Source organism: Sarcophilus harrisii, chromosome 2, assembly GCF_902635505.1.
Source record: "Sarcophilus harrisii chromosome 2, mSarHar1.11, whole genome shotgun sequence".
NCBI classification, from domain to species: Eukaryota; Metazoa; Chordata; class Mammalia; order Dasyuromorphia; family Dasyuridae; genus Sarcophilus; species Sarcophilus harrisii.
This window is the reverse complement of record NC_045427.1, coordinates 323,531,514-323,557,122: the sequence shown is the minus strand read 5'-3', so window position 1 is coordinate 323,557,122 and position 25,609 is coordinate 323,531,514. Positions and strand designations below refer to the sequence as shown.

General features: G+C 35.5%; 1 protein-coding gene across 6 annotated transcripts in view; it reads right to left on the bottom strand.

Moving 5' to 3' along the window:
• FUT8 (fucosyltransferase 8) overlaps nucleotides 1-25,609 on the bottom strand; it is a 394,186-nt gene that overhangs the window by 265,072 nt on the left and 103,505 nt on the right. For all 6 annotated transcript variants that reach the window (XM_031952733.1, XM_031952735.1, XM_031952731.1 and 3 more), the window contains one exon: nucleotides 10,719-10,799. The gene's annotated coding sequence lies outside the window, so the exon portion shown is untranslated. The remainder of the gene's footprint in view (nucleotides 1-10,718; nucleotides 10,800-25,609) is intronic.

The window sequence follows — 25,609 nt, the reverse complement described above, 5'->3', positions numbered from 1 at the left end:
TGACACCCCTAAGAAACATCAATTCTTTGGAAGGGCATATAAACTGTGAATCCACTACTATGATGAATCTTTGGTCTAAGAGAGACTACCAAATGACCATTCTTTTATTATGAAAGTACTGGCCCTATTAATAAAAAGATTGAATTATCCAGAAATGATGTCTCTTGAAATTATTTTAAGTGCCACATTACAATGAAAAGAAAAAAAGAAAGTTGCTTCAAGATACACACCAACTAAGGTGGTTTTAAAGATACATATAGAAGATGGAAGGATAATGTCCCAATCCATTTTTGCTGCTTTGGGGGATTTAGATTTCAAAAGAAAATGAAAAATGACTGATACTGCTAAAAGCAATAAGTTATTTATTAGGCACTTAATGTTTGAGTGAAAAAGAAAAGTGAGCAGAAAAGCAAGGAAGAGAAAAAATGTATACATTTTGGGATTATTGTCATACAAGTGACAAGAATATAGCCAGATTCCTGGAGTAGTCAGGCTATAGAATCCTAGCTTGAGTGTTAGGATCTTCAGACAAAGAAGACGACTAGTCATTCAGACTCCAACTCTCATTACATCAGATATGGAATCCCTCCTCTGAAAATCCAAACTTTGGCATAATATTAATAACTTTAAATGTCAATGTAGAGACTTTCTATCTTAATCTAGAAGCAATGTAGAACCACTGAAGATTTCTCAGTAGGAGAAGAGAATGACATGAAAAGACCTGTGTATTGGAAAGATGATTTTAGCAAGTGTTTTGAAAATGAATTGGAAAAGGGAAAGATTGTATAACAATCCATGTGCTGAGAGACAAACCTCAGAAGTGGTAGTTATAGAGGGAAAAAGAAGAAATGAGAGAAATTTTATAGAAATAGAATCAGTAAAACTTGAAAACTATTTAGATACAAGGGAAAGAGAAGAGGGATCAAAAATATGGGCAGTCAATACAAAAATAGAGAATTTTGGATGAAAATGGGATAAGGAAAGTAGAGGGGAAAAGAGGTTAGTTTTAGGTATTCTGCATTTAGTATATCTAAGATAAACCCAATAGGATATATATACTACAAATAGCTGGTGAGAATAGCCAGATACAGTACACAAATCTTAAGATTCAAGCACATAGAGATGATAAGTATATTCATGGGAACTACTGAGATATTGGGAGGAAGGAGGAATAGAAAGAGGAAATGATAGAGAAAAGGGAAAAGAGAGAAGGAAAAGGACAGAAGGAAGCAGGGAGGAAGTAACTAGAATAAAACTTTGTAAAAGACCCATAATGGATAAGAATATGTCCCAAAGACATAAAAAAAAAGTGAGATAAGACAAGGCAGTATTATAAAATATGAATAGTTATTAGTGTTAAATGCTGCAGAGAGGACAAGAAGGATGAACAAAGAGAAAAAATGAATAATCATAACTGAACATATGGTTATGTTCAGTGTTATGGGCCAGAACTTGAAACAAGATGCTAAGTAAGCGGAATTTAGGAGACAGTGATTAATTTAGTTTAGCAATGATTTAATCGTACAACAAATAATAGTTTCCTAGTGATATATTGATTGGTGTATACTCAGTGTGGAACATATAAGGGAAGAACTCTCAGGACCAGAAAGGACAGGTGCACTAGAAGCTCTTGGAGGCTCAGACAGATTCATTCCATCTTCTACCTTTGTGCTGGCTGGAGGCTGAAGCACAAACCTTTGGATTTGGAGACATTTGGAGGAAGCTAGAGGCAGAAGCTAGCAGAAGCAAAGGACTAGTGCAGGAGCTCTTGGAACCAAGGAGAGAGATAGGCCTCTATTAAAGTTAACCGGGCCCCAGGAAAAGAGACAAGACTTTGAAGGAGATGATAAAGGATTTGGACTTTAAACCCTGGCTGCACTTGTGATTACTGAACTGAAACGAAGGCTGCTCCCAGAAACCCCCCAAGAAACTTGCTCCCAGAGATCATTACATCTTAAAGAATAGTACATTTTGGCTCCAGAATGTGGGACCAAGAACCTTCATCTGTGATCCAGAAATTAGGGTGAGTACAACAAGAAAACTTTGTTAAGGGCTAAAGTAATATTTCAGCTAAAATGGAACAGATGTTTAGAAAACAGTCTTCTTTTCCTCTTCAAGGAAAATGTGTCGAAAGCTTGGTCAGACTGATAAAAAAAAAATCAAGTTTTAATTGTAACGTGGGAGCAAATCATTGATCTTTTAAAAACTGTACAGTACACATCTCCTTGGTTCTCTATGGAAAAAGAATTGGATCTAGAGGAGTGGAAATTAGTAGGAGAGCAACTATATCAATTATACAATGAAAATGGACCTGACTCAACTTCCAAAGATAAACTTTATACATACAACTTAATACAACTTGCTTTAGGTAATTATAATAGTTATAATTATTAAGTTATAGAATAAGGAAAAAGAAGAAAGAGCAGGAGGGAAAGAATTCAAATAAACTAGTGAAAAGGATGAAGAATCAGATAAGAATGAAGTTAAGTACAATTTTAAGTGTGGTGCTTCACAGCAGGAGAAATTAGGTCATTCCCCATCCCCTGACCTACTTCCCTCAATTAACCCTTCATGGGTGGAAGGAAAAGGAGGAGGGGGAGAGGCAGTAATACAATCAGCACCACCTATGAAGCAGCCTATGACAAGATTACAAAAGGCATTACAAAAGTCTAAGAGAGAAAAATGGGATATATCTGATTTAAAAACAAATGTATGCCCTGTAATTGAAGAGCTTGACTCTTCAGGTCAAAAAAGGAGAAGATACACTCCTTTTGATTTGGAAAAAATTAAGGATTTGAAAAAAAGGTTGCACTCTTTATGGGGCAACATCATCTTATGTTAAGATGTTACTAGATAATTTGGCTTATGAAATCTTAACTCCTTGTGATTAGAAATTCATAGCAAGGACATGTTTAGAATCTGGACAAAACTTGTTGTGGCTTTTGGAGTATCATGAATTATGTAGGATTAAAACTCAACCCAATAAGCAAACCGTAATTAATGTACAAATCACCTTTGACCAACTAGCAAATGAAGGTCAGTATGCAAAGAATTCATCACAGATTAATTACCCCATAGGCACATATGAACAAATTGCTGCTGCTGCTATAAAAGCTTGGGGTACCCTTCCAGGGAGAGATCGAGGGGAAACCTTCACACAAATAGAGCAAGGTCCCAATGAACCCTTTGCAGATTTTGTGGGAAGTTTGCAAACAGCTGTCACAAGAACTTTTGGAGAAAATGCAGCTACAGAAATAATGATCAGACAACTGGCTAAGAAAAATGCTAATAAAGTTTGCAGAAGAATTATATGGGGACTACACAAAGATGCTCCTTTAGAGGAGATCATAAGATTCTGTGCCCCAGTGGGCACAAATGCTTATTATACCCAGACTACGATGAACATGGGAAGACAGGATCCCTCTTGGCAAGGGACTTCTAGAGAGAGTCATCGATGTTTTCAGTGTGGAAAAGTTGGACATCTGAGAGCCCAGTGTAGGTACAGAGATAGAGTGAGAAGACAGGGTAAGAGAAGACCTAAAACCCTATGTCCAAAATGCAACTGAGGCTTCCACTGGGCCTCAGAATGTAGATTGACCCAGAGAATGAGAGGCAGAGCCCAGCTTCAGGGCCCCACGTGGGGCATGATAGCAGCTGAGGTTACACCCAGAGAATCTTTAGAAATCCAATATTAATTGAATGATCTGAACATGATCAATCAGCCAAAAGGCAATTAGATAACAGAAAGGGCAAAAAGAAGGAAACTATAAGGAGAGGAGAAGACAGGTCACCAAACTGTGAAGCAGTTCAGATCCCAGGACAAATTTCACCGGGTCTCAGAATGTAGATTGACCCAGGGAATCGAGAGGCAAGGCCCCAGCCCCAAGATATCTTACAAAAGACAGGTGGGACATGATGGCTTCTGAGTTTACACCCAGAGTCTTTAGAAGGTCAGGACTTTTGATGTGATCAATCAGCAAAAAAGCAATCAGATAGTCTCCCATCTAGTTTAGCATTGATTTAATCCTACAACAAATAATGGTTTCCTAGTGCTAGGGATTACAATTGGAGAGAATATAAGGGCAGTGTCCAGTTCGAGCAGCTCCAAGGTAATTCCCAGGTGATGAGGAGAAATCTAAAAGTAGTAAATAGAGGGGACAAGATAACTGCTTGGGGAAGAGGGTTTGCTTGTACTTCTACAGATGAAGAAGAAATCAGATGAGTGCCAACGAGCTGTATTTGCCTTGTCCATCAGAGAGAGACAGGAAAAGAGAAAAATCTGGAAACAAAGAAGACCTAAGAACAAAATCTGCAGGAATCATTGGATTCCCTAACACAAGATGAAACTATTGCAGGATTTCAAAACTTGCAGGAATTATTGGATTCCTGGAACATGAACTAATGGACAATAGATTCCTTTTGGACTATTTCTAGGACTTATGTGTAAAGGACTGAAACTCTTGAGTGGATGTACTGAGGTCGGACAACCAAGCACTTAAGGCTAATTATCGACTAGACAATATTCTTTAAGCATATGCTTGGAAAATGGCCCTTCCCACTATTCTGTGCTGGCTCGATAATTGGGGTATACAGAGAATTTAGGAGGGACTAGGGGGTGGAGTAAGACTAACCAGAGTCACTTCTGAGTGGGAGACGAATGAAGGAAGGTTGTGGAGATTCTGCTTCCATCCAATTCAATCCTACCTCTAAAGACCAAGAATAAAAACCAAGGATTTTTGCTTATCCTGAGTCTGGCTGATTCTAAGGTATCCAGGGTGCTAACACGATCATCGCACTTATGGACATATATAAATCCTCATTTTGATTCATGTAATTTGTTACATCACTATTAGCCTGTGTGCTTATGTAATTTATGTAATTATGTGTAATACTTCTCATATTGATGGTTTTAAGAGTGAGCCCCTTCAGAAACCCATTAATCTGATTTGATTTCCCATTTCCTTTGGTGTTTTCCTCTCCCTGAGAGGTCAGGAAGGGTGTGATCACCTCCTTTTGTGGTATTTTCACCCCTTTTTTGAGCATTCAGGGAAGGTGTGATCACCTTCCTTTTTGGGGTTCTCACCTCCTTGAAAAGTAGGGAGATCATGACCACCCATGTTCTAAAAACAAAAGAAAGCAGGAGATGTTATGGGCTAGAACTTGAAAGGTCCTAATTAAGTGGAAGTGAGGAGACAGCGGTTAAATCTAGTTTAGCATTGATTTAATCCTAAAACAAATAATGGTTTTCTAGTGATATAATGATTGGTGTATACTCAGTGTAGAGCATATAAGGAGGAGCTCTCAGGACCAGAAAGGACAGATGCTCTTGGAGGATGAGACAGATTCATTCCATCTTCCACCTTTGTGCTGGCTGGAGGCAGAAGCTGGCAGAGGCAAAGGACTAGCAGCAGGAGCTCTCAGAACCAAGGAGAGAGATAGGCCTCTATTAAAGCTAACCCGGCCCCAGGAAAAGAGACAAGACTTTGAAGGAAACAATATAGGATTTGGACCTTAATCCCTGGTTGCCCTTATGATTACTGAACTGAAATGAAGGCTGCCTCCAGAGACCCCAAGGAAACCCCAATGAGAGAAGATTATATTTTAGAGAAAAATATTACACTGGAGAAAGTTTCATTTGAGTCATAAGGACTGAAGCAAGAGTGAGAGGTAAAAAAGAGAATACAATGCATATAGGAAGAATTTTCTAAGCATTTGGCTGTGCAAGAAGTATCCTTGCCAAAAGAAGCTTCCTCCTGCAAAGGGAGTTAGATGGTCAAAATAACCTGCATATGATAAAGTACAAATTCCTTAGATTGGTTGAAGGTCCTCCCCAAAAAAGTCACCAAAATATCTTAGCAGTATTATTTCCTTGGAGCATTTTACATTTCAGCCAAACTGTTTTTACTAGCTGCTAGTGTTGTTGTCTCCCATATCAAGGTGGTTACCTTCTGTGTAGAATGTACTGTTTGTTCCCTCACCACTTTCCTTCCACACTTCCATCATCTATTAAAATCTTTTTGTTTTCTCAAAGTACAGCTAAGATGCAAAGTTCTTTGTAAAGCCTTACTTAATCATCCCCACTCAAAGTGATTTGACATTCCTCTTCTTTATAACATTTTGTCACAATTCCTTTTTTCCCCTTATCACATTTAATTTACCATTCATCTTATTTGTGTATTATAATCCCAGAATTCTTTTAGTGTGATAAAAACTGAACTTACTTAAAAAGTTAAAATCTCATACATTTCCTAACAAAACAAATCTCTACAAATAGACTCATTCTGTAGGTAAACTAAGTTAGAGATTAAACTACATTTTAGAGGATTCATAAATAGGCCAAGTGAGGAAGAGGATTTATATAGCGCCAAGAAGTTCTTTACTCAGGATTCTTATCTAAGGTGTGAAGGCAGCCTTAGTCTCAATTGAAATAAATAATTACTCCAAAATCGCAACCAGCTGATAAAAGTGCAAACGTTTATTTCTCCTTCTAAATTAGCCCGGTTAGTTGAGGTCTATCTCTCTGCCTGGCTCCAAGAGATCTTGCAGCTTTGTGCTTGGCTTCTGCCTCTGCTTTCTTCAGCCTCCAGCCAGCACCAAGTTGGAAGATGCAATGAATCTCTCTGTACTTCCAGTCAGTTCCACCAGAAGAAGTAAGTTCAAGCTTCAAAAACTCCCTATATTTATGTGATCTCCCAAAGGTTAACTCTACCTTCTGGAGGGAGAGGGATTCTGGGTTATCTCCCAGAGTACTCTCTGGCCCTAAGAACTTCAAGGGAGGTGTGAATTCGGACTAAGCCCTACACGTGTGAACTCCATTGAGTACTTAGATACTTATGAGCTCTCTAAAGGTGTGAACACAAGCATTGTTCAATCAGTTCCACTTAGTACCTAGTTTCAAGTTCTGGCCCAAAATATCTTCTTCTAAGATCAAATCAACTCCAATGTCTTAACACTTTGTAAAGATTCCAACATCTCCCCCTTTCTTTTGATTTAGAACATAGGTGACTTCTTAAGGAGGTAAGAATTCCAAAATTCCAAAAAGGTGATCATGCCTTCTCTGACATCTCAGGAAGGGAGATGAAAATACCAAAGGATATAGAAAATCAAATCAGATTAGGAGGTTTCTAAAGGGGCTCATTTGAAACAAGGTATACATAAATCCATCAATACATAAGCACATAGCAATATAACACAGGCTAGTAGTAATGTAACAAACAACATGAATTAACGTGAGAATTTACACATTTACACATTGTCCATTAGTTCATGTGCTAGGAATCCATCCAACATAAGGAATGTTTACAGCTCATAAGTAAATTTTTATATACTAGGACTTAGCTTTTGTTAGGTAAACCTAATTTTAAAAATAGATTTATTTAGCCAAAAAATTGCTGAAGGACTGATCCTGAATAATAAAAGGAAATAAAATATTCTCACAACTTCACAAAACTGAGATTTTTACAAAAGAAGGCAAAAAAAAGGAAAATATAAGGAGGGGAGAAAACAGGTCACCAAATTGTGAAACAATTTGTTCACATTACAGGACAAACAGGACCAGAGATCTAAAAATGAAAGGAACCTCAGCAATCACCTTACTAAACCTTTTCAAATGGCAAAAACAAAGAAATGCTGTCCCATTAGTTATAGAAAACTATTAATCCAATTTGTAATAAGTCCCTTTTTCAGATGCTGAGTATGGCTGAATAAGACTCCTCGTGGGCTCTGATATGTCATAAGGTTTTAGTTCACTTCTTAAATGTCTAGCAAGGAGTCTAATAATAATATTCAATATGGTAATAAAAACAATAGCTAACAGTTGATAGAAATTACTATGTGCCAGGCACTAAGCTAAGCCCTTTACTCTTATCTTTTCATTTGATCCCCATAACAATCCTAGGAGGTAGGTACTCTTATTATAACCATTTTTTAGCTAGGAAAACTGAGGCAAGTAATGAATATAAAGCTGTATAACAGAATTAGTAGGCAGCAGAATCAAGCTTAGTTCTTCTACCTACAAGTTCAGTGTTCACTTCAGTCAGTCACTTGATAAACACTTATTAAACTATTATATATCAGGCAATGTGCTAAGTGCAAGAGATAAGAAGAAAGGTAAATGATGGCTCCTGTTCTCAAGGAGTTCATAGTGTAATGGAGGAGACAACATTTAAGCAACTAGTCACAGCGAAGTTATTTATAAAATTAGAAATAATTGTCAGAAGAAAGCTATTATTTAATTCCTCTATATCTCCATTCCTTTAGCTTAACAATGAGTTCTCATTACCTTCTATCTTCTACTTCCATAAGGCTTTCTAAAGCCAGTTCCAATTTTCTTGTATCAGTTTTATCAATTCTTTCTAAAACACCTTTCTCAACTGTTTGTGATCTTTATCCACAGTCATCAAAAGACCACAAAGTGTCATAAGTCTACATATGGAATAAAGATTAGGAACTGTAGTATTCTTGAAGTGTAGTCTTCATTTTTCTTATTCTATTTGATTCTTAATTACTTGTTTAGAACTTAAACCCTACCCACAAAAATTCCATATTTCATTTTTAACCTGTGATGTTTACTAAGATATTATTAGTAATTAGAAATTTTAAAAGGCTTTAATTTAGCATAGCAATTTCAAAAAGCATAACTTATAACAGAGTTTACCCATACAAATAATGCAAAAACATATCAAAAATTTATTTCATCTTCTCTTTCTGAAGCAATGAAATCTGATGAACAAATATTTTAGGATCACCACAGGATATTTTTTAAAAGTCCATTTCCAAAATAAACTCATAAATTTTCTTAAATGCTTTATAAAAAGTTATTATTTGTAAGTGACTTGTTGCAAGTGTCATATTAAGTTTACTACTCAAATTCCTAAATAAATTAAACTAACTTATTCCTAAAATGAGTCAGCTATAAAGTATTTTTATCTTAGACCATCTCTTGACCTTTTCTTCCTCTCCAGCAAAGTGGATTTGGATAGTCATATCATTTGGATGAACAAGGAGTCAACAAGTGAAATCCTTTCCAACAAGATGATAGGTTAGTAGGCTTTTACCATCTTTGCCTGCCCCTACAGCCTAAGAATCTCTAGGGCTTTCCATCTGTCCTGCATCAGAAACCCTTCTTACAGGCATTAAATTTCCTAATTAGAATATAAGTGCACTGAGAACAGGGACTGTCACAATTTTCCATATTTGCCCCATCACTTAGAATAATACTTTGCACATAATACGCTCTTAATAAACTTATTTATTAAATTCTTTTAAAAAAAAATCTCATCCCAAAATTAAAAGATTTTTTTATTCATAAATTAGAACTACTTCTTCAATATAAAGAAACATCTGACCATACAAAACTTTTAAGTGAGATTTGACATCTGTATGACACAGCAACATCTGTTATAAATAAGAGATTAACTTTTATTGTAACTAATTTGCTTTAAAACAAAATAAATTTTCTCTGCGCATTCTATGTGGGTGTTTGGGTAATGTGAGTAAGAAATATACTAAACTTTTCCCAATGAAGTGCCAAAAATAGTTCATTATTTTTGAGGTATTGACTCACATTATATTTGTGTTTTAAGTAAAATATTTGGTATATGAAAGTAGTATGAAATTAGTAAGTCTAAAGTTAATTGATAAGTCTGAAATTAAATTCTGAACAGAGGTCAAAGAACCAGGGCCTTAAAAAACAAACAATTAAAAAAATCATATAATAATATATATATATACTAATGTTGGTGTGAATATTATTAATAGACACTTTAATTTTTTCTGTTTAAATATAGTCTACAGAGCGTTCTGAATTCTTATGTATGTAATCCTTAGATAATAAGTAGATTTCCAAACTAGGGTTTATGATAATATTTTGAGGGATTATTAATAAGCTAGCTCACAATCTCAGTGAAGGAAACAAAATGGGAAGAAGGGCTACTATTATGGTTTTTATCTTCCAAGGAAGATGAGCAAAAGATGATGGGGTCCATAGGTTTGTATTATTAGGAGTATGTCTTAGTGCTAGAATAATTAGGGATATAGAGGATTAGTAGATAGAAAGTTGGCCTTAATGCCATGAAGACCCAAGTTCAATTGACACATACAGCTCATAAACCACTTCTCAGTGCCTCAGGAAATTGTTAAGACAGTAGAGGGAGTTCCCTAAAAATTAATGAAATCAGAAGTCTGGTCTTATTCCATCCAATCAGAGATATGAAAATGAGTAAGGACAACTGAGCTATAACATAAGAGTGACCAGGAAAGAAAATATAGTAAAGTCATAGTTTAAGAAACTAGATTGTAAATGATAAGCAATATTTTAAAAAAAGGAAAAATATTGTGTATATGTAACTATATATACACACAAATAAATAAAATGTATTATCATAACATCCCCTTCAAATAGGAAGATACTTAAAACACATTAGATAGAAAGGAAAAGTAATAAACTAGAAGTCCTCCATGTCAAAGTTCTATATGACTGAAAAAGTTGCTGACTATAAAATCAAGAAAATAACAAATAGTTTACAGAAACCTTTCAAAAACCAATCCCCCCCCCAAAAAAAAATATATTTGTGACACAAAATTCTCTGAAGATAAAAACACTACGTAAATAAATATTATTTTTATTATTACTGTCAAAAGTTTTAAAATGTTATTCATTCTATATTTCATAGGGACTAGCACTTAAATTCTTTGTTGTAATTTAAAATCTGACTTACCTTTCTTTCCTTCATAAGCAAGATACTACTACCACCACAAAATGTTTTCAGAGGGTCTTTCTGAGTCACTGAAATTATCAACTGTTCAAAAAGGGAAGAAACAAAGGAAGAAAGTTATCTGTAGAACCATATTTTCTTTGTTACAAATACACCTGTCAAAACTGAAACTTCAGCATCAAAGAAGTAACGTAGAACCTTGTGACCCCTTCCAAAAAGCTTTCGATATATATATATATGCAAATCACCAAAATTATTATTATTGTTATTAATCATCATCATAACTGAACCCACAAACTAAAAAAAAAATTGCATGAAATTTGTAAGCCATATAAGATCTTCCCAGGCTTCAACCCTGGAAGGATATTTTCTTTATTAGAAAAGATTTTCTGAAGCTTTTGAAATAAATTATCTAGAGAAGGAAGAACCTATTCTCTCTCGTTTAACAAAAAAAGTTTATCTAAAACAAAACCAAATAACACGAAGATAAACAAAAGTTTATCTAAAACAAAACCAAATAACACGAAGCTTTATTAAGGCAGGCTTCATAGTGAGAGTGCAACACATTCAGGTGGCTTTAAAGGACAAAAAGCATGTTCCAGGGTAGAATACATCCTCATCTAGAATTCAACTACCACACGACTGCAGCAATCAGCCAAGCTTAGCAAATTAAAATAACAGCAATTTTGACAGATTATCTTCTATAAATATTCAAGCATGGGTGTTTATGTGCAGGCACAGAGTTGTATATGCCAATCAAAATGCTTTAATTCCAAAATCTAATTTGCTTACCTTTTCTAGGAATCTCCTAAATCACCAACATTCCTTATTTTAAACTACCAAACAGCAGCTAACAACTTTATGTATTAAAATGTTAGGTTGAAGATAAGGATGTATAAAAACCATATCAATTAAGAGAATAGGGCACATGAAATTCTAGGTTGATATACTAAATACAAAAGATGAAGGGACAAAGTACATTTTAGCACATTTCAGCAACTGAACATTTAATATTAATATAGTGAGATACCATTGTCTGTGTTAAAGGAAAGACATCTGAAGTTCAATAAGAACTATTAATAACTTTATAAATAAGGACTTTGTTGAAGGTTCCATTAGGAAAAAAATTTTTTTTAGTTTGCTTAGGAAAGCTTCTTATGACTTCATTATGTATATCACCTATCACTTAATCAAATTAAATAATTACTTTATGAAATCAGTTTCTAAGTTCCTTAAAGTACACAAATAATTAGCTTTTGAATATATTATTAAGGTAAAATGTTTCAATGTATTAATTTGGCAATTGTTCATCCTCCAAGCTCTTTCCACCTTATAAACCTTGCTAAGGTATTACTTGTAAATTGCTAATATTATTAGTGATCATATGATTAATTTTTTTTTCTTTTGTGGGGGAGTGGAAGGGTGGGGAGGAGATCTATTATTTCTCCATAGTATTTACTCTATGATGTGTAAATTCCCTCTGCTGATAAGGATTTATTGCTACTTGTCTAAGATTTGTCTAAAACTTATAGTATTAGTGGCTTGGGGAGAAAAGTTAAGTCTCTTACCTAAATCAAGCATATAGTATGTTTCAGGGTCATGACTTAAACTTAGATTTCTTTGCCCAGGGTCACACAGCTAGGAAGTATCTATCTCTGGATCTGAACTCAAGTCTTCCTAACTTCAGGGTCAGTCTACGGTAGGTATACAGTGCATATATACAAAAAGTACAAAAGTAAGAAAAACTTTATTTTTTTTTGTTTATCTTTTTTTATTAAAGCTTTTTATTTTCAAAACATATGCATGGATAGTTTTTCAACAGTGACTCTTACAAAACCTTGTGTTTCAAATTTTCCCCTCCTTCCTCCTGCTCCCTCCCCTAGATGGCAAGTACTCCAATATATATTAAACATGTTAAAATATGTTAAGTCCAATACATATATACATATTTATACAATAATCTTGCTGCACAAGAAAAGTCAGATCAAAAAGGGAAAAAAATAAGTAAACAAAATGCAAGCAAACAACAACAAAAAGAGTGAAAATGCTAGGTTGTGATCCACACTCAGTTCCCACAGCCCTCTCTCTGGGTGTAGATGGCTCAGTAAAGTAAAAATTTAAATGTCTACTTACTGGGGTGATATGGAAAGGTTATTTTTTGTTACATTTTTAAATGGTGATATATAGAGTGGGCTTTTGAAGAACAGGTATTGCTTTGATATCCATAAATCTGAAATTCTCAATGAATTTTCAAGAATATCATGACTTCAATTTTGCCACCACTGATATGAGCCCTAATCAGACAAACTGAAGCAGTAATGATCATATGGACTATCTTGTTATTTGGACATTAAGAAGAAATTTAAAGCTCTACTGAAAATGATGATGGATCCTATCATTAAAGGATATTTGCACTATTCTGTGAAGCTTATGATGGAAAATCTAAATGAGCTAGTTGCCCTGCTCCACAGCTCTCTTGGAGTAGCAACTTCACCAAACAGATCTTACCCAGAGAATATCAATCAGTACAAACAAGTCCTTTTGAGACTTGTTACAGCTGGGGGAGACAGAGAACCCACACATGATTCTGTCTAATAAGAAATCTGACTCAATTTGGTTGCCTTTAGAGAGGTTTTTTTAGACTAACAAAGATACACAAACATTTCAAAAGGTGTTAAGTAATTTCTCTAACAGTTTGCCTACAAGCAGAGTGTTTTGAAAATTTTGCAAAGAAAAGGAATTTTTGTCCAAACCAGGGGGGTAAATACAGAAAAGAAAAAAAAAAATAGTGAGAAACACCTCCTAACTTACTTCCATTTCAATAAGCATTTATTAAGCTCTACTTCATGCAAAGCACTGAGCCTCTGGGCTGGGAGAGAAAACAAGAGCAAGTAGACTTAGTTACTGCCTTTTTGTATATTCCAAAAATTAGAATGCATTTCATATACACAAGTAACAATCACACAAAACAGAACACAAAGTAATTACAAGGTGATTATACTGCTTTAAAGGAAAGAAACAGCTCAATGAAACTGGATAACTAGAATATATGGGACAGAAATCAAGGAAAATGTCAATGGGATATTTGAGCTGAGTTGTAAAGATGGAATGAATTTCAATTGGCATAAATTAGGATGGTGGCTATTGTTCAGTTCTGTCCAATTTTTCGTCACCTTGGCAAAGATTCTAGGGTAGTTTGCATTTCTTTCTCCAGTTCATTTTTATAGATGAGGAAACTGAGGCAGAGAGGGATATGGGGTTTGCCCAGGATCATACAGCTCTCTACTGTCACTCTATACACTGCACCACCTACCTGCCTTATTAGAATGGTAGGGAGCGCATCTCAGGAACAAGAAATATGGTTTTAACAATGAAAAAAAAAAAAAAAATACAGAAAATACAAAATTCAATTTCTCTGGAGCACAAGTTATATGGAAGAGAACACCCTGAAAGCATATGAAGACAGAAGATAAAGTGAAATTAAGAAGATATGAATTCAAATCCAGCCTCGGATTTACTCAACCTCTTTCTACCTCAGTTCTTCTATCTGTAAAATAGGTATAACAGTAACTACTTTACAAGATGTTGTGAAGCTCAAATGAAATAATATATACAGAGTGCTTGGTAAACTTTAAAGTACCACATAAACACTATTATAATTATTATTATAGATAAGGATAAAAGGGAAAAACAAGATTATGAAATGTCTTCAATGCTAGATTAAGTAATCTGATCTTTATTCTGGGCAAAATAAAATCAGTGTTTGCTAAATACCTAGAATGCCCAAAAACAAAATAGTGCCTGATACACAGTAGATACTTTATAAATGTTGACTTACTAATTGTTTGACTGACAGATATGATCAGATACAAGCATAAAGAATCCAATAGGATTTCTGTCCGGGAAAAAAGTTCCACATTGATTTTTGTGTTTAGAGATAGCATCGCAAGTAATCTAAAATTAATAGGGGAAAATAAACAGGAGAATTCTTCATATATTGAGAACCCCAATTAGGTCCAAGATTTTATTAATATGACCTGAGACTATCAGAGGTACAAAAGGCATATAACCTTAGATTTCCCTGAATCCTCACCTACCAAATTAACTAAAAAGTATAACAAGATCATAAAGCTATGATTGCATAGAATAGAATTCAAAATTATTTGACCAAAATCTATTTCAAATAGGTGATAATATCTAATGGGTAAAAATACAAGGTATTTCCCAATAATTTCCCAACAAACCAGGGACTGAACAGCAAGACACAAGTAACTCCACTAAAAACCTGAGGGTCAATATGGGCCACAAGTTGAGTCAGCTATAAACAGAATAGAATAGAATAAGAAGGTAGAATATCTTATTAAGCCTGGAGCTAAAACAACAGCAAAAAAATTATTCCTTACTGGAAAATATTTAGAATAATACAAAATAAGACATTAAAAATAATACTTTTGTTTAAAATTACAGAATGAAGAATTTAGAAGGTGAAAGGGCTCTTAAAAGATCATCTTATCTTCACTGAAGCAGGCCTAATTAAATTTAAATTTAAGGCAAAAATTTTACTATTATTTTTTTAGATCTCCACCTTTTCAAGAAAGACAAGGATAAATAAGGTCAAGATCAAGAGTGCCAGAGATTAAAAGGATCAAAAGCAGGCAAAATTAAAATAATTAAAATTACTTATTTTTTTAAAAAGCTGCTTAACAACTTAATGACTGTCTGAAGATAGAAAAGATGTTTGACCACGTGTGCTCTAACTTCATACAGAAAATGGGTTTAAAATGAAAAACAAAACAGAGAAAAGTATGAAAAAATGTATTGCTCATGTAGGTAATTAACACACTATTGTTAAATCTTTAATATCATTTAAAGGTTTCCTAATTCTTTGGAAAAGGCTTTCATACAGGTATCTTAGATAATTCCAGAATAGAAAATTACTTCCTTCTGATTTAGGTTGTACTGCAGTTTCAATTAGCTGATTTTTCACTTTTAAAAGCCATTGTCAGAATGTACTAAAGTAGAATACAATTTCATTGAGTGGGTAGAGAGATCACTACAAATTGAATCTCCAAACAGTTTGGAAATCATTCAAGAAGAAAATTATAATTGTCAGTAATGAAAATGATAACAGGAAAGAATTTTTTTTTTTTTTGGTTGGGGTTCCTTTACTTAAAAAAAACTATCATAAAGTAGATAGACAAGGCTTCAACAACCACTCCACTATTGGCACAAAATTTGTGAGTTTCATAAATTGGGACAATGATGACAGTGGCACAAAAGGGGTCCCAATTCTAGGGCTTCTATTAAATTTCTAAATAATAGATTTTTAAAGTTCTGAACAATGTGATCAAGACCAACAAGAAAACTCTGAGCGGGAATAGGAGAGGGGAAAAAAGAAAGAAGGAAAAGAACCATATTTCTTTCTTTTTTGTGTGTTTTTAAAGAAATGTCTCAAGAATTTTAACAGATTAATTTTTCCCAAGAGTTCTTGGTTTTCCTTCTCTTATTTAACGATATTATGCTCCATTTATAGTCAGGAAAAAAAAAAACAAAAAAACACTAAAAAACTCCAGAAATATGAAGGATTTTTTGCTCAAGATGACAGAACCAAGTCCCTACTCAACCATTGTATTCTCCTTCTCCAGCACCATTTACCCTTCTCTCCCTTCCCCAGTCATAAATCTATACTTTTTTGTTATTAGAGACTTGGGAATTCCAATTCCAATCAGATCTAAATGTTGTTTCTGAAAATGTTGAGACAGATTTCAAATGAAACTGTCAGGTAGTGGTTGCCTCTAACAGGCCCACACTAGAGATTTCAATAATTCATGTGAATTCAGAATAGCATGATACAACAAAGTTCTCAGAGATAAAGAGCATCATTGTACTTGGAAAATAAACTGAGTTTAAAATATGCAGAATTACATCTTCTATGTATTTCACAGTAGAGCAACAATTACAATGGCATTTTATCTGCACATAGTCCAAGCATGCTTCTTTTAAAAGTACTGAAACTACAATACTTCATGAATTCTGAAAAAAGGATGTAGGAACTGTTTCCGAGGAAGTAAATGCAAAGCTTTAGACATAGACAGCTGTTTAACCCTTCACAGTTACCAATGTGAAGGTACAATACACTAGTGGACTAAAGAGAACTAAGGGATGTAGTAGCTCGAGTGTTGAAATTCGAAGTGGGGTTAGTGGAGAATGGAGAGAGAACAATAGAAAGACCTGATTTCAAATCCAGACTCAGACTGCTTAGCTGTCTGATCCTGAATAACTCACTTGACCTCTGCCTGCCTTAGCTTCACCATTTATATAATGGGAAGAGTAACAGTACCAACCCTCCCATGATTGTTTCGAGGATAAAATGAGCTTATATTTACAAAAGCAAATATAAAATAATTAAGCAAATATAAAATATAAAAATATTATGAAAATCTTAAAGTTCTATATAGATGATAGATGTTATATAGAGTCTTTACAAACTTTAGTTTTAAAAATATATAAATCTACAAGTTGGATTTGAATTAGTTATTGTTTCCATAGCTGATAATACAGAAAGTACTGTGGGTCCCTTTTTGTTTTATTTTTAAGTAGCCTATGTGAAACAATGTATGAGCAGAAGTTTAAATTAACTAAATAATAGGGGCACACAGCGGTTCACAGGCAACATAGAAAACACAAAATATATATGTTCCTTGACTAACATTACCACTCCTGAAAGCTTTAATTATGATTCTTTTATTAAATGACTCATAAATTTATGAGACTTATAAAATAACCCAACCTAAATGCAAATTTCATTCATCTTTAAAGTAATCATTCTGTTAGTTACAGGAAAAGGGGCTGTAACAGTGATTTCAAAAGCAAAGGGAATTTCCAAGTAAGAAAATTCCTCCTACAAATGTCAGGTCAGTATCTTCTTGGCACTTTAAGAGTCTTGAGAATTGTGCAGAGGATCTAAAAGTTGAGACTTTTTCCAGGATCCATATCCCAATATAGTTGGAAGCAATCCTTGAACCAAGATCTTGGCTTTGACACCAGCTTTCTCTAGCTACTATAACATACAACCTCTCCTTGATTATTGGTCAATTCTTCATTTCATATGGCAGCTGGGTGATGCAGTGGCTGGAATTCTATACTCAGAGTCAGGAAGACCTGAGTTAAAATCCAGCTTCAAACATTTACTAAGTGGGCAATTCATTTAACCTGGTCATTTCAGTTTCTTTACCTGCATATGGAGAAAACAGCAGCTACTCTGCCAGACTGTTGAGAGGAGCAAATGAGATCATTTTATTTGTAAAACATTGTAACACAGAGTCTGGCATGTAGTAGGTACTTAATAAATGCTTCTTCCTTTCCCCTTTCCTCCTTCTCATTTGGATCACCACCAAATGCATGCTATACTATTAAACAGTCAGCACACCTTCCATATCACCAATCCTGTTTAACTTATAAAATGTTAATACTAATTAGTATTAGTATTAGATTAGAACATTAAAATAAAAATCCAATTACATATAAAGATGATAAATTTATGCATTTTCAATTAATGTCATTCCCTTTCCACAATGTAGTTAATCCAGAGCTATTCATCTAATGTGTCCTCAAAACATTAAAAAAATTAAGAGTATCATCAATGAATATTTTCTAAAATGCAGAATTGTTTTTTAATCATGAAGAGAAAGAAGATGCTCCCTAGGAAAACTGCTATATTTTCATGAGGAAGAATCAACAGTCTAACACATTCCTGAATGGGACCAGGTGAAGATTTCTCAAAAAGTCTATGAGATGGAGTGGGTCAGATTCTAGGCCTAAGTTTCAGGAAGTCCCATGACTTATTCTCAGAGGTCTGTAGGGCAGGAAAGATCAGACCTTAGGTCCATAGACCTAGAGAGCTTTCTTTTATGTTTTGTAAAGAAAGGAGAATTCACTTCGGGCCAAGGGAAACAGGTTGCAGCTTCAACTGCCCTGCTGCTTTCTGTTTGTCCCTGACCATGGCTCCTTTAATTCCCCAACTCTTGACTCCTGCATTCCCTCATATAACTCCCAGGTAGTTAAATTCTGAAAAGGTGGTTCAAAAGTCCTACACATATGCCCTCTGGCAAAGGCTTCAAACTGCTTTTGGTTTGTATTTGACATCTGTACTAACTGGGCAAAAGCCTTCCCTTGTAAGACTTGCTGGCCAATCTGGAACTCTAATCAGCAATGATCAAATCTACAACGTTATCATCACAGCTCATGCCTTTGTAATAATTTTCTTTATAGTGATACCCATTATGATTGGGGGTTTCGGTAACTGATTAGTGCCACTAATAATTGGAGCCCCTGATATAGCATTTCCCCGAATAAATGAGTTCCTGACTGCTACTGCCATCATTCCTTCTCCTTTTGGCATCTTCAACAGTCGAAGCAGGCACTGGAACATAAAGACCCTAGAGTTTTTACTAAAGGAGAACATACTCACTTAAGGCCACAATGTTCCCACCCATTGTCCCTACTCCTTTAAGCAAACAAAAGCAAGAATATGGGGAAAATATTCTTTGGTATTTATCCTAGGAAAAGCTGTCTAGATGAAAGATTCATGATAGCCTCATCTTCCCTTCCCCTCCCCCCCCCATCCTTCCTCTGGGTGGGGTTCCTGGTCACTGTCCCTAGTAATCCTCATACTAACTCCACTTTTGTTCATTCTTCTTTTTTTGCTCACATTTAGTCCTTGCATTTTTAATCTGCTTGTGAGAGTTACTTCTTCCAGACTCCAAGTCGTAAAATTCCAACAACTTGGTCAGCCTGAATTCACCGGAGACCTGATTCTGACAGTTCCAGATGTTGCTGACTCCACCTACAAGGCACTTGTCTCCCCTTCTCTGTCTGGACCCCACTGGGCAGGGCTGGCTCTATATCCCTTATCAGCCTCAAGCAGCTCCAGAAAATGATATCTTTGTCCCTTTGTCGCAAATGAATCTGAGTCTGGACTGCTTGAAGTGGGAAGGATGGAATAATGGCCCTGAGCCCCGGGGCCCCAACAGTGCCATAGTTCTATGGCTGCCAGAAGCCAGTGTGTTGGTCTATGATGACAAGGTTTCCAAGACAAATAGTGGGAGTTGGTGAAAGTGGGTCTCTGATTCCTGAAAACTTCCACTGATGGGGGGGGGGGGGGGGGGGGGGGGGGGGGGGGGGAGTGTTGATTCTAAATGGTAGAGGGTGGGTTACAATTGATACTGAAGAGAACAAGCCTGAAGGCCTAGATAAAAAGGATGTCCTAGTGGAAGAAATATATCAAGACTGATGTGATAAATCTTCAAATGTATGAAATAAAGAGGAGGGAGTGAATGGGACTAGGTGAAGATTTCTCAAAAAGTCTATGAGATGGAGCGAGTCAGACCATAGGCCTGCAGGTTTATCACATGATTTTCAGGGGTCTGTAGGGCAGGAAAGGTCAGACCCTTGGTCTAAACTTCAGAAAGTTATATGACCCACAGGAAGTAGACAGCATTGCTGACTACTGGTCAATGGTTACTTCTTTTTCAGTACATCCAATGAACCCAAGTTTTTTGCTATTTAACCAAATTTACTTTCTGGCTTGCCAGGCCAGGCACAATGCTGGGAGATGGGAGCTGAAAGGCTCTGGGTCTGCTCAGTTGGTATGTTTGGAGGTCTGCTCAGTTGGTGTGGTTTGTACTTCTCCTTGCAAGGGCCAAATAAATGCTTCCTTTTTGTATCTGAAGATGCCTCTGAGTAGTCAATTTGAGTAAGAGAGTCTAGCACTTGTGTCCCACACATTCTCCCTATCAAGATTTATTCCAAGTCATCTTCTTTTCCAGACTTCTAGTGACTGCCAGATTAAAAAAAAATCATGGAATAAGGGAATTTTAGAGCTACAAGGATTATCAGAAATCATTTAATGCAACCTCATCATGTTACAGATGAATAAACTGAGGTAGAGAGTGGATAACATAATTTACCTATACTTATACTGATAGTAGATTACACTATTACAGTAGCAAATACTACATAAATTTGTTATAATTTGGCCAAAAACATCAATTTGCCATCTTCCCCCCAAGCCTGCCCTATCTTCTATCACACAAATCAATCAGGCTCAAAAGTTCAAATTTCTCCTGGACTCTTTTCTCTGACCTCATTTAAAGTTTCCACTTACTGTTGAATCTGTCTTGGCATTCTCTCACACATCCTCCCCTCACTTTGGACTCAAACACTGATCTAGTTCAGATACTAATCAACTCTCACTTAGACTACTGGAAGAACTTCCTAATTAGTCTGGTTTCTTGCTTTCTCCTTTCCCAATAACATATCCCATATATCTGGAGCAACCCAAATCTTCTTGGTTTTGAGACCAGCTTTCTAGTTACTTCAAACATTTACTAGCTGTAACTCTGGGCAATTCTGATTTGAACTTCCCAGCTGAAAAAATTTTAGGGCTCCCCACTGAATACAAGATAAAAGTACAAGAATTCTTACCATCACTCAAAATGGCTACATTTTGTTTCAAAGATACTGAAACCAAAACAAACTCATTAATGATGGATGGCCTGCTACCTATATCCATGTATTAGAGCAGACTTCCCTTCCTGCTTATTAACTATCCCTTTATCTGGAACTTGTTCTTTTAAAACTGTTGATGTCTCCAGCTTCATTACTAGCGGGCACAAGAAACTATTAATAGGCTACAGAACACTGACATACTATGAAGATAACTGGCTGTAGAATTAGAATGCTTTTCTTTGTCTTAATGAACTGAATTCATAAACTAAGGGATCTTAAGAAGATCATAACATCCCAAAATAAAAACTTTCTCCTCAGTAAAATGGGACTATCAAGATGCCCATTTCCTAAAGAGAGGTTGGAGTAAGAATATTTTAAATTTTATCCCCAACAGCCCCTAGCTCAAACATTTGAGAGCTCTGCAACCTAGAACATCCTTAGGCTCAGTCACCTCATATGTAAAATAGGGGGAATAATACCAGGACAAGTGAGGACTAAATGAGAAACTATGTAAATTGTTTTGGAAACCTTAAAATATTATGTAAATGTAAGGTATTATTACCACCAAAGAAACGCCTACCACAATAGCTGATCAACAGTAAAAGTGAAACTGGATTCTTAAGTCTTGGATAAAAACTCAGATTTTTATACTAAATTACAGAGAATCATAGCATCAGCATAGAACTGAAGCCCATGGACAAAAGGAATCCTCCACTGTAACATCAAAAAAGGATAAGCAGTCATTCAGCCTCTATTAGAAGGCAGCTCATCCATAAATCAATAATTCTAAAGATTACAAAGTTTTTTTCTGATCTAGAACCTCAAGTTGCCTCTTGGCAACCACCTCTAAGCTTCTTGGTTTTACCCACAAGAGCTAAAGAAAAAAACTAATCTCTCCTCCACATAAGTCATTCAAATACTTATAGAGAGACTCCCCTTCTCTAGACTAAAACAATACATTTCCTTCAACTCATCTTGCATCTGAAATGAGCTGAGTCCTTCACAATCTGGCTTTGGATACTCTGCAGCATATGAATGTTGTATTCCAGATGAAGTTAGTGAGAGCAAAATACCATAGGATTATCACCTCAGAATTGATGGAAACTGTTCTCCTTTTCATGTACTGAAAAATTCTATTCATTTCTTTGGTTGCGACACAAACTGTTTTGCATTCCATTAAAACTTTCAAGCATTTTTCAGAACAACTGCCATGGATCTGGGTTTCCCCCAACTTGTATTTATGAACCAAAATGTCAAGACCACTAAGTTTCAATCATCTTATCAGGTTCAACCCAATGATCTCGACTTTTAACCAATAACAACTTACTAAGCATCTACTATATGCAGACACCGTGCTAGGTCTTGAGCACACAAAGAAAGAACTGAGCAAAAATAGAGAACTTCATCAGGCAGCAATTTGGCTGAACTCTGGCAACATTCTCCTCCAAACAACTTTCAAATAATAACTCCAATCAAATTCTGGAGAGGCAGAGCCAACAAAAGGAGAGAATGATATATTTTTCCTGCCCCAAAACAACTTAGGGCAGAAGAGATCTGTGAGTTCAGGATCAGGGATGGCCTGAAGCACAAGAAGTGGGTTTTGGATACAGCTGCAAGAGTGGAAACAGCAGCTTTAGGAGCTCTCAGTCCAGAGTTTATAAGGAAGTCAGAAAACTGGTCAGATAGAAGGAACTCTTTGATGGACCTGAGGACAGAATCCTATTGTACCCAAGTTAAAGTTTCAGGGCTAAAAAGACACTAAACACTTGTGATCCAAGAAGAAGAGGAGCTCTGGTTCCTGGGTTAAGAGGAGCAGTATCATTTGTCACTGCAAAGGGTGTAAAGTACAGACCAAAAGAAAGAAAAGCAGTGACTACATCTCTCTTTGGATTAAACCCATTTTGGTGCACTGAAAACTCACAGATATCCAGAACTGACTCTGAAACAGCAGAACCAGAACTTGAAGCCCGAGACAGTACCCTCTCTACCTTGAGAGTAGAGCCAAATTTAAAAGTTAACTTTTAACAAAGTTCAAAGTCAAGAAATAAGTTGTTAAAAAAAAAAAAAAAAGCAAATCATCAAAAAAAACTCAATTTAAAAAGCTATAGTATAGGAATTCTAGTAACAGGAAAGATCAAGACAAAAACTTATAACATGCCAAATATCAAAAACAAAAACCCTAAAAAAAAACTCAAATAAAAAAATTTATTAGATACAAAACCAACAGGAATTCCTGGAAGAAAAATTAAATAACAAAAGTAGAGGAAAAGTTGGGGGAAAGAAAATGAGAATGATACAAGAAAATTATGAAAAAAGAGGCAACAGCTTAGTTTATTTTTTTTTTATTTTTTATTTAATAGCCTTTTATTTACAGGTTATATGCATGGGTAACTTTATAGCATTAACAACTGCCAAACCTCTTGTTCCAATTTTTCACCTCTTACCTCCCACCCCCCTCCCCTAGATGGCAGGATGACCAGTAGATGTTAAATATATTAAAATATAAATTAGATACACAATAAGTATACATGACCAAAACGTTATTTTGCTGTACAAAAAGAATCAGACTCTGAAATATTGTACAATTAGCTTGTGAAGGAAATCAAAAATGCATGTGTGCATAAATATAGGGATTGGGAATTCAATGTAATGGTTTTTAGTCATCACCCAGAGTTCTTTCTCTGGGCGTAGCTGGTTCAGTTCATTACTGCTCCATTGGAAATGATTTGGTTGATCTTGTAGCTGAGGATGGCCAGGTCCATCAGAACTGGTCATCATATAGTATTGCTGTTGAAGTATATAATGATCTCCTGGTCCTGCTCATTTCACTCAGCATTAGTTGGTGTAAGTCTCTCCAGGCCTTTCTGAAATCATCCTGTTGGTCATTTCTTACAGAGCAATAATATTCCATAATATTCATATACCACAATTTATTCAGCCATTCTCCAACTGATGGGCATCCATTCAGTTTCCAGTTTCTAGCCACTACAAAGAGGGCTGCCACAAACATTCGTGCACATACAGGTCCCTTTCCCTTCTTTATAATCTCTTTGGGATATAAGCCCAGTAGTAACACTGCTGGATCAAAGGGTATGCACAGTTTGATAACTTTTTGAGCATAGTTCCAAACTACTCTCCAGAATGGTTGGATTCATTCACAATTCCACCAACAACAATGCATCAATGTCCCAGTTTTCCCGCATCCCCTCCAACAATCATCATTATTTTTTCCTGTCATCTTAGCCAATCTGACAGGTATATAGTGGTATCTTAGAGTTGTCTTAATTTGCATTTCTCTGATTAATAATGATTTGGAGCATCTTAACAGCTTAGTTTAAAAAAAAAAAAGACACACACCCCAAAAAAGGAAAAAAAAAAAAAAACACACCTCGAAAGCAGAATTAGACAAATAGTAGAAAGAGATACAAAAATTCACTGAAGGGAACTCCTTAAAAGCAAAATAGACATTGGGAAAACAACTAACTTGAAAAACAGATAAAGGAGAGTTAATTTAAGAGTTTAAGAATAACTAATTGATCAAAAAAAAAAAGAGGCTAGACATCATTTTCCAAGAAGTTATCAAAGAAAACTGCCCTAATATTTTAGAACCAGAAAATAAAATATTAATTTTAAAAATGCGAGGCAGCTAGGTGGCACAGTGGATAGAGCACCAGCCCTGAAGTCAGAAGGATCTGAGTTCAAATTTGACCTCAGACACTTAACACTACCTAGCTATGTGACCCTGGACAAGTCACTTAACCCCAAATGTCTCAGGGGAAAAAATTAAAAAGAATGCATCTATCATCTCCTGAAAGAGATTCCAGGAACACTAAAGGCAAATTTGAGTTTCAAGGTCAAGAAGAAAATATAACAAACAGCCAGAAAGAAACAATTTAAATGTTGTGGCAGTAATTCTTTACAGACTACTCCATGACTTATAGATGTCTTGAATTTCATCACTGTCACATGGAATATGATAGATTTGTTCTGTTTGGCCTCAGAGGTTAGAAATTGCAAAGAGGTGATTTTACTTTTATGTTAAGAAAAAATCCTACCAATAAGTCATTGAAGAATCAAAGGGCTTTGGAAATAGTGGATTCCTTTTTATTGGAGATCTTCAAACAGAGCCTAGATGATCATTTATTATTATGGTATAGTTGATTACGTTTGAGGACAAACTGCACTAGCTAGTTAAGATCCCATCCAATTCTAAAATCCTGTAATTTGGTAATATCATAATAGCTTAGCATCAGATCTTCAGACTTCACATCCACCAGAGAAACTCTTTTTTTAAAGATCACTGGAAGCTGAGAAGGCCCTCCTGGGTACTTCTAGTTATAGGAATCTAAGTACTTTATAAGGATATCAGTTCCTCAGTTGGATAT